The 9,644-nt window shown below is 38.4% G+C and overlaps 1 long non-coding RNA gene across 1 annotated transcript; it reads left to right on the top strand.

Moving 5' to 3' along the window:
• Nucleotides 1-317: 317 nt before the first annotated feature.
• Nucleotides 318-1,277, top strand: LOC111919201 (uncharacterized). The gene is made up of 4 exons (XR_008224604.1): nt 318-642; nt 891-980; nt 1,087-1,132; nt 1,231-1,277. It is a non-coding gene; the product is annotated as an uncharacterized LOC111919201 (long non-coding RNA).
• The last annotated feature ends 8,367 nt before the right edge of the window (nt 1,278-9,644 follow it).

Genomic DNA, 9,644 nt, shown 5'->3' with positions numbered 1-9,644 from the left:
TATGATTCTGTTTCCATAGTTTCTTATTCCATTCCGATTCCATAGTTGTTGTGAATACACTCTGGAAAGAAGGGAGAATTGATGAGGCGTTTGCAGCCATTGAAGATATGGAAAGATGTGGAATAGTTGGTTCAGTAGCAGTTTATTATGACCTTGCTAGATGCTTATGTAGTGCAGGAGGATGCAATGAGGCTCTTATACAAGTAAAAACAACACTTTATATATATGCAATGAGGCTCTTACCATACAAACAATGTTTTTTTTTGTGTGTGTGTGTGGGGGGGGGGGGGGGAGGGGACCACATTGACTAGGTTGTATTGTTCCTTCTAAAGTTCCTCTTGGTGAGTCTTTTAATGTCTGTATTGTCCTTGGTAAAAGATACTCCTTTAGACAACTCATTCACCAACAAAGGGTTTTAGGGAGGAAGGTAAGTATAAGTTATCACTTTACCTTTAAATGTTTTTTTGTTTATTTCAGCAATGCCTTGTTATGTATTGTGGACAATTGGACTAATTGTGGGAAGCTATTCTTATTTGATTTTTATTGATATTTTTTTAGCTGGGGTTAGTAATTGATCTTACAAATACGTCTCGTTATTATTCTATGAATGATTGGAAGAAAGAAGGCATCAAGTATGTTATGGTTAGTTTCTAAATATTTTCTACTCATCAATTTATGGAATATGGATAAATTATGTTTAAAGGTTATTTGAGAAAATGAAAGAACAAACAAACGAGGGTAAATTTGTAAAGGTTAGTTTTTTATTAAACTCAATTTTTTTTAATAAAATTTTTTATTTATTCATGATCTTCAACTATCTTCTGCTTGGTTATTTTATACAATACTTGTATAAAATAAAAAGACATTAACCAAAAGGGCTCAAATGTCAGGAAGTTGAAGTTATTTATGGTAGTGATCTTGATACTTCTGTTTATGGTAGTGGGTTTCCACGTGCATCTGATGAAAGACCATCACCATTGGTATGTATAGCTTGAGTACATCTATTGCTTAATCATAATAATAGTTTACAAACTGTAGAATGTGTTCAGTAGTGAATCTCATAGGGACAAAATGGTAAATCTGCAGGTGGTTCAATCAATGTCATTTAGTAATATTTGGAAATACAGCCTCTGTAAGTTTGACTAAAACCTTCTGATTTTGTTTACTTTTTAACTTTGTTTTTGGTTTCATTTAGTAATAAAGTATCAAATATCAACAGTTATGTGGTAGTAATCCTTCTGAGGGGGTGTTTGTTGGGCTGCTTCTTTCAATGTCATTAACAACAGTGGTAAGTAAAATCTTACTATTATGAAAATCTTTTGTTTAAATCTACCTTATTGACCTGTAGCTGATTAAACATTAATTTAGTTATGCAGGTTTTGAAGTTTTTGATGGAAAAGAATAGTGTTAATGCTCTTCATAGAAAAGTATGTTGGTAGTTTAGGAAATTTGGCGAATAATTTAGTTAATTATATAAAAAAATATTGAAATGTTACATTTGTCTATTATTGGAATGATTATTTGTATGACATTAAATTTTGTGCAATATATTGTATTTTTTGTATTGTGAGACATGAAATGCAAATTTAATTTGAAAATCAGTAAATCTATAAATAATTTTTGTTAAAAAAAAAAATTAAAATTACGATATGCAAAAATGTGTGTCGTCTTCATTTATGACATGGCCTTTCTTGACAGGGCCTTTCTTGATACGCATTGCGTGTCATTAACACGCGTGTCGTAAGGTTATGACACACGAATGCGTGTCGTCTTCCTTTATGACAGGGCCTTCCTTGATACGCATTGCGTGTCGTAAACGCGCGTCGTAATTGCGCGTCGTAAATGAGCGTCGTAAATGCGCGTCGTCTATAAACGACGCGCAAAAGCGCGTCGTCTCTCTTTATGACATGGCCTTCCTTGACGCGTATTTGCGCGTCGTCTGAGCCTTTTACGACGCGCAATGAGCGTCGTATAAGGCTGTTTTTCTAGTAGTGATTGCTTGGTCCTGTGTTTTTTCTGAGTGTTTACTTTCACTTTTGGATTTGATACCCTTTCTCTTTGAACGTGATTAGCGTTTTGAGAATTCTAAAATTGTTTTCTCTCTTTGAGATATTTCTGGCACCTTTTGTTCCTTTGACGAGTTTCCTCAGCAAGTTGTTTTTGAGATTTGTAAATATTTACTTTCGGCTTTGATGTTGTTGCTTTATGAGTTTCTCCTTGTGCTGAAGATGATTCATTTGTAACAATCGTGGGTTCGCTCGGTACATCCTTTGTACCAGTAGTACTTGGTTTATCAAAGCTTGAGGGCTTGTTGATAGGCTCAACAACATATCTTCCCTTAACTCTCTATGATGTTCGGTCCGACAGACCAACTGTTTCATCTGCATTGTCAATAGGAGCTGAACAGAAAAAGTGATCACACCCAATAGAGTTGTCATCATCCACCAAAGAAGTTAGCTCCACTGTTTGCTTTTTCGTAACTCTAGTAGTTGCATACACTTGATTCGGTACTGTTTGCACCTTTTTGTATATAACCGCCTTTTCTTTAAGGACTTTGGACTTGTCCTTGGACGCACGAGCGAACTCAACTGAGTTTTCAGATATGAGAGGTTTTGAAGTTTCGCTTTTGAGGAATTCATAGCAGTCAACCTCATCCTCTACAAAAATTTCACTCATGTCACTTTCCTCATCAAATTCAGAAGAATTTTCCACATTCTTCTTATTTTCTGAACTCAATTTGGTATTCAATGAGTCAAATTTGTGTATAGTTTCAGTCTTAATTTTCACTTTGTCATTTTCGTCTAACAAATTTTTAAGCATGTCCTTATGGTCCTTGGACTTAATAAAAGGTTCAATTTTGTCCAGACCAATTCTGTAAGCACCCGAAACCTTATTTGATGATACAATTGATTCACAATTATAGCAATCAATGTCGACTTCATCCTCCTTTAATTCAAGAAAGGGTAAAATCATTTTGTGAACCTTTTTGACAATGTCACTATTCAAATACAACTGAGTAATATTAGTGTAAATACATTTAGCAATCAAACAAAAAATATTTCTTTGTTTTAAAAACTTCAAATTTTCACGTTGCAAATGTATCAACTCATCTCTCGCTCTAACTAACTCTAACTCCGTCTTCTCTATCCATATCCTTCGCTCCTCACTCTTGGATGTCACCCTGCTAATTTGATCGGTTAGGTTAGTGTTTGTGAGCCGTGTTTTCATTAGCCTTCCACTTAAACTAGAAATTTTGAATTTTAAATCGTTTAATTCCTTTTTATAGTGAGTTATGGGTATTTTATGGGATTCGAGAATGGATTGTACCTTCTTAATCAACTGATCATAGTCGTTGATCCTTTCGCTCATAGGTTTGGCAGCAAAACACTTATCTTCCTTCTGATTCGCCTCATCGCACTCACCTTCGGTCGTGTAGCCTCTCATCTGTGACACTCTTGCTGTCCCCATTAAGCATTTTCCGGCGAACTCAATATTATTTCCTTTCGCCACAAATTCCTTGCCATGTGTGGGTTTACGTACTTCATCATCTTCAGAGTCTGTAGACCAGACCTCCACGCCACCGAACTCATCATCAACAACATTTTCCTACACAATTAAAGCTTTCATAGAATTGTTAGAGGTTTTCTTCTTCTTTATATCCTCCAGCTTGCGCATATGGTATGCTTCATCATCTTCACCCACTTTCTTCTCTGAGAGCTTTGTCAACATGCAATCTTTGGCAAAGTGGTTTTTTCCATGGCAGAAGTTGCAATCATATCCAGAGTCTCCTACCAGCTTACTCTCCTTCTTTTCTTCTTCTTTTTGAGGATTATTTTTGATTTCCTCTTTCGCCTTTTCAGAGCTGTAGCTTCCTTTCCAGTTTTGGTTCTTGGTGACAGGGAACTTTTTACGAGCGAACCACTTTGGCTTGGGAACCATCATTGCATATTCTTCGCTTGTCAAGTCACACTATGACATTTCTGACTCTTCTTCATCTTCTGCTACATTCTTTGCCTTAGAAAGAAGGGCCAGGGATCCCATACTAGACACTACTTTCGCTTTCTTTGTTACCACACTTTCATGAGACTTGAGAATACCTACCATCTTTGCCAATGAGTAGGATTTAAACTGCTCGTGTGCCTTCACAGTTGATGCCATTACCATCCATTCGGGTCTTAAACCATTCAGAAATGTGACCTTATTTTTGATCACTTCACTTCCAATACCGTGCTTGATCATTTTTCTCAAAATATGGTTGAAACGATCGAATGTTTGTATCAGTTTTTCATCGATTTTTGTTGGAAAGCACCGAAATCAGAGAGCAATAGAGTTTTGATAGAATGTTCTAGATCTTCATCAGTGGAATACAACTCTTTAAGTCTATCCCAGATCTTTTTTGCCATGGTGCATGGGCTTACTAAATGAAATGTGTTATACTGTTAAGCGAATCTGATCATTCTCATGGCTTTAACAATACACAACAACTTATCCTTTTTATCGTGAGGAATTTTTTCGACATCCGTCAAGAGTTTGTTGTACTCCGTTTGAGTTTTAATGGTTCTATTTGTTCCAGAATGAACTAAAGGACCTAATGTTATCGCTTCCCAGATTAGATAACTATTGTCTTCAGATCCAGCCACATAGTCTTCAAAGTGATGCGTCCAAACTTCATAATCTTGAGTGTAAAGGATTGGAATCTTGGTTGTACATCCAATGCTATTGGAGATATTGATTGGATTGGTTTGTGAATCATCGTGAGACATGGTGACCTTTTACAGATATCTGCAAAGAATCAGACTTGTAAAGATTTAATTAGGGTTTAATCAAAAACAAGAAACAACGTCAATGAAGAGATGATGGCTCCTACAGATTCGATAAAAGCGGAAACCCTAAACAGATTCTTCCAACAGAAGAGATGCGTATGAATTACACAGTCTCTTGCTCTGATACCAATTGATGATAATAAGATTCTCTAAGATCGATAGATCCAAACAGATATCAATAGAATAATAACTTATAAAGGAAGATGACAAACACAATAATGAATCAAACGAGTGTCGAATGATTAATATGCTCCACCTTCGAAGAATTCAATGAGAATTGCTACTGTAGAGGTGTGCTAGGGTTACAATACTTGATAAGAAAAATAATGATCCAAAAGCGTATCGTATTTAATGCATGAGACTCAAACAAGGAGTGTACGGCCGCACGCCCCTATGTACGGCCGCACACACACCTTGTACGGCCACACACTCTGGTGTGCAGCCTCACAAACAAGCCTGGGCGCATTCTCCAGCCGCACACTCATCTTTATGGCCATACACACACCCTAACACCCATAATTGGCCTTAAACTTGTATAGATCACTGAGTATAGAACACAGGACACTTAGTCCTAGTGATTTCAATCCCTTAGAACGATTTCCCATCATGCTTAGTCATGAAACACCCTATCTCTAACATATATATATATGTGTTACCATACGATTTATAGGGACTACTTGCGTACAGAACATCCGTTGATTTTCGACACTAATACGAATCACCTACTCGAACCCTACAATAACGGTGAGTTCATACCCCTTAATGAACCTTTCTAATGTTTTCATATGTTTTAGGGGGGGGGGGGGGATACAAGTCAAATATACATGTTTATGGAAATCAATCACATGTGATTTACTATCCGTAGTTCAAATCACATGTGATTTAACACTATGCTTTATAAAAGAACTTTACGTTTTCAAAACCACTTTGGATAAATAAACTATTTTCTAAATGTTTCCCTTGGACAAGATTTTTATTAAATTACTTTTCTTATAAAATGTATCTACACTAATATATTTATATAAGTAAGACTTGAAGGACTTAGGACCGATAGCTCGCCTTATTTCCTGTTCTTGTTTGATTGTGGGCTTAGGGTAGTTGTTATCCGTCCGACTGTCGTTGATTTCTTAGTTATATATCATGTATATTGGTGTTGGATACAAGCATTTTCATCCCATTCGATGCCTATACTACTTAATTACCAAGAATCATACACACTAAGTTAGCTATAATAGGTAAGTTAAGGCCACTACTACTCGTTACCGCTACTACTATACATACTATAATTCATACTATTACGAATCGATACACGAATAAGAGAACACACTACGAACTACATAAAAGACTACTACACTATAATACAAGAGAAAGCACTAATCCGGAAGTACACACACTAACTCGCTACAAGATACTCTACGCACTACATACTATGCCCAGAGTTTTCTGGTAGGAAGGCCACGCTACATGTTTAGATCTATACGGGGCAGACACTACTATATCCCGACTGTTAACTTCAGTCCGAGCTGAGCAGGCCCAGGGATGTCATTACTTCACTACACTGTGTATGACCGGGAAGGTCATGGGGTTCTCTATGACTCACACTATTAGTCATATAAAAAGGAATACACCATATTCACACTAAAATACTAAGACTAAAGTCTAAGTTAATATCTCGAAGTAAATAAGTATCTATAACTAATGGGAGTTTGCACCACTATTACTGACGACAGGCATAACTTTTCTTATTACACTACGTATTGGAGATTCACTAATATACCTTTACAACAAACGGTTTTCAATGATGAAACTGACATGCAACTTAAAGGTTTTCACTTACGATGTATTTTCTGGAAAATATAGGATTTTCTAGGGTTTTCTACTACTTATAAATGTAAACTGCACCTTTTCATACTATCTGTTCTAATGCATTTTATACAAAAATTCACACTAAACTCTTATGAACTCACCAACTTTATGCTGATACTCGTTTTCAAAATAACTTGTATCCTCAGGTCAAAGATAGAAAGGTACAGGTGCAACATTTTGGAGAAGGTGGAGCATACAAGATCCATCTCTTATTTTTGTATTACTTTTGGTGTTTGTTGAACATTACGGAACACACTTTTAATTAAACTCAATATGTAAATGAAATGGTTGTATGTTTCTTGTTTTTACTATTATGCAATTGTGATGATACTGTACATGTCGTCCTCCACCCCGAAACGTATTTCGCCGTTATCGGTTTTGGGGTGTGACAGATTGGTATCAGAGTATTGTTTATAGTGAATCAAGTATATCAACCTATAAAAGATATAGGAACTATAAATACTTCCGGACTAAAACACTCTGACCAGAATATATAGCGTTAAGTACTAAAATATTTAATTAAGTATATATATACATCTCTATAAAATACAGAAGTCAGTATCGCACTAGAACAGAACGAAATTATTAAGATTGTTGGACAACACAATTGGGCTTAGAGACATATAGTCACATTTGGGGGAATGTAGCCTGATCAACTACGTTTTCCTGGGAGTGACTAGCATGTGCCTAAGTTTGGTTGTGGTGTTGCAACAAGTCTAAAACTTACCAACACTACCACAATAACGTTAGCATAAGAATACTATAGGAGTATTCTGTATCTCTAAAACATACATATGTGAGAAACCAAAAGGGTCATTACTGGTGGAGCAATAGTTGCTAAATGGATACTTTCCGGTTACATGTGATTAGGGCGTTATAGACTTAGAATATATGATCTTTGCTTTACTTCCTGTTCCTTGTTTGGTTGTGGAATTTAGAGTTAGGGTCACTTATTCGACGGTCTATCTTGCCTCAGCCACATGTAAATAGTATGCATTATGCAAGTATTGGCCTAACTCGTGATGATCACCTTATAAGTATCTTAGATTAGTACGACTATTAACCTTCCTTTCCCCTTTCTCGCGTAGATAGCATGGCTGGTTTTCACCTTCCCGGCGATCCGTACTACCCAAACCAGGGCAATGGAGGATGGCTCGATGAGGAGTCAGACAATGGTCACCAGATCCCTCTGGATGATCACCGAGCAGAAGGCTTTTCGGATAGCTCTGATTCCAAAATAGAAGTTAACAATCTACCTCCAGTAGCTCCAAACCCTAACCGCCGTCCAACATTTCAGGGTCCCACTCCCATGTGGGTAGCAACCCTGAATCAATGGAGTGATGATCAGGGTCAGCCTTTACCTTTCAACGGGGATCGAAGTTTCTACAACGTAAGCGAGGGAGGTTTCGCGGACCGAGTATTTCCAGTCATGGTCCGTAGGAACGCCAGAAACGCTGAACAAGGTCAACCAGTCATCGGCAGAGTTGTGGAGGTTGATGCCAACTCTAACCTTAACACTGCCCGTATCCATCATTTGGAAGAAGCCATGCATAGGACGAGTTTGACTAATGAGGCTCTGCAACAGCGGCTAGCTGCATCCCTAGCCGAAGTTAGGGAACTCCGAACGCGTTAGCGAGCTCACGAGCAACATCTCCTGGAAGTTGTACGCCGACTGAGCGATCTGAGGGTTCGCCCAACAAGTTACCGTCGCCAGTAGAAGACGTCTAGTTACCTCACTCTTTCGTCTAAAGGACTAGCCTTTCCTCTTTATGTTCCGTAGATCTTTTGTCTGTAAACATTCCTAGCTTTAAGAGTACTCTAACTAGACCTCTAAACTGCCAACATTTTCCTTATGGTTTGATGTAAGACCTACTTGTATTATATCATTAATACCAGTATATTGACAGTTTACTACTCTATTTCTATGACTCTCATTCTGATTTGTGGATTATGTTGATTTAATCCATGAAACACTCTATTAATATTCCCAATAGACTCTTACTATTGCTATCATTTCTATGATCTTCCAGTGAAAGATGCCTCCACGAAAGCGTCCAAGCAGAGGAAGACCAGCAACTCAAACCCCTTCTCCACCACCTCCTCCTCTGCAGTTCGACCCAATGCTATTCCAAACGGTTGTGACCGCGGCTGTGACAGCAGCCATCACCCAAATGAACTCCGGGGACGCGAGCGGTGGTAATTCTAGATTTGGTGAAGCCCATCAAAGAGTGCAGGGATGCACTTATAAGGACTTCATGAACTACAAACCTACCTTCTTCGATGGTACCGAAGGAATTCTGGCATTATCTCAATGGTTCGAAAGAACCGAAGCTGTCTTTGAAATGTGCTCTTGCCCCGAAGAGAGCAAAATGAAGTTCGCAACTGCCACCCTCACTAACAGGGCCTTGACATGGTGGAACGGCCATGTTAGTGCACTCTCCTTGGTAATAGCCAATGCCATGGGCTGGGACACTCTAAACGATCTCATGAGAAGGGAGTACTGCCCTAGGGGCGAAGTTCAAAAACTTGCGGAGGAACTCTGGAACCTCAAGATGATAGGGACGGACATAATAGCTTACACGGCCAGGTTCTGCGACTTGGCGGCTATGTGTCCCAATATGATCCCGTCCGAAAGTAAAAAGATTGAACCTTACATCTGGGGTTTAATGCCCCCATATCGAGGAAATGTTATAGCCTCACGCCCTACCACCTTTGACAGCGCCAAGGAATTGGCCCAGAGTCTGATCAGCCATGAAGTCTCTTCCACTCCAGCAACAACAACCACAACTACCACTGCACCACCCGAATCGTTTGACAAAAAGAGGAAGCGATGGGATAAGAAGAAAGGCAAGAAAACTCAAACCTCCTCCAAGGACCAACAAATTGTGGCGGTCCATCCTGCCACTACTCCAGCCACTCCTACACCAACGAAAGCTTATGTTGGGAATCTGCCCA

Source organism: Lactuca sativa, chromosome 6 (genome assembly GCF_002870075.4).
Source record: "Lactuca sativa cultivar Salinas chromosome 6, Lsat_Salinas_v11, whole genome shotgun sequence".
In the NCBI taxonomy this organism is placed as follows: domain Eukaryota; kingdom Viridiplantae; phylum Streptophyta; class Magnoliopsida; order Asterales; family Asteraceae; genus Lactuca; species Lactuca sativa.
The sequence above is the reverse complement of the archived record's forward strand: the minus strand, read 5'-3'. Positions and strand labels throughout refer to the sequence as shown.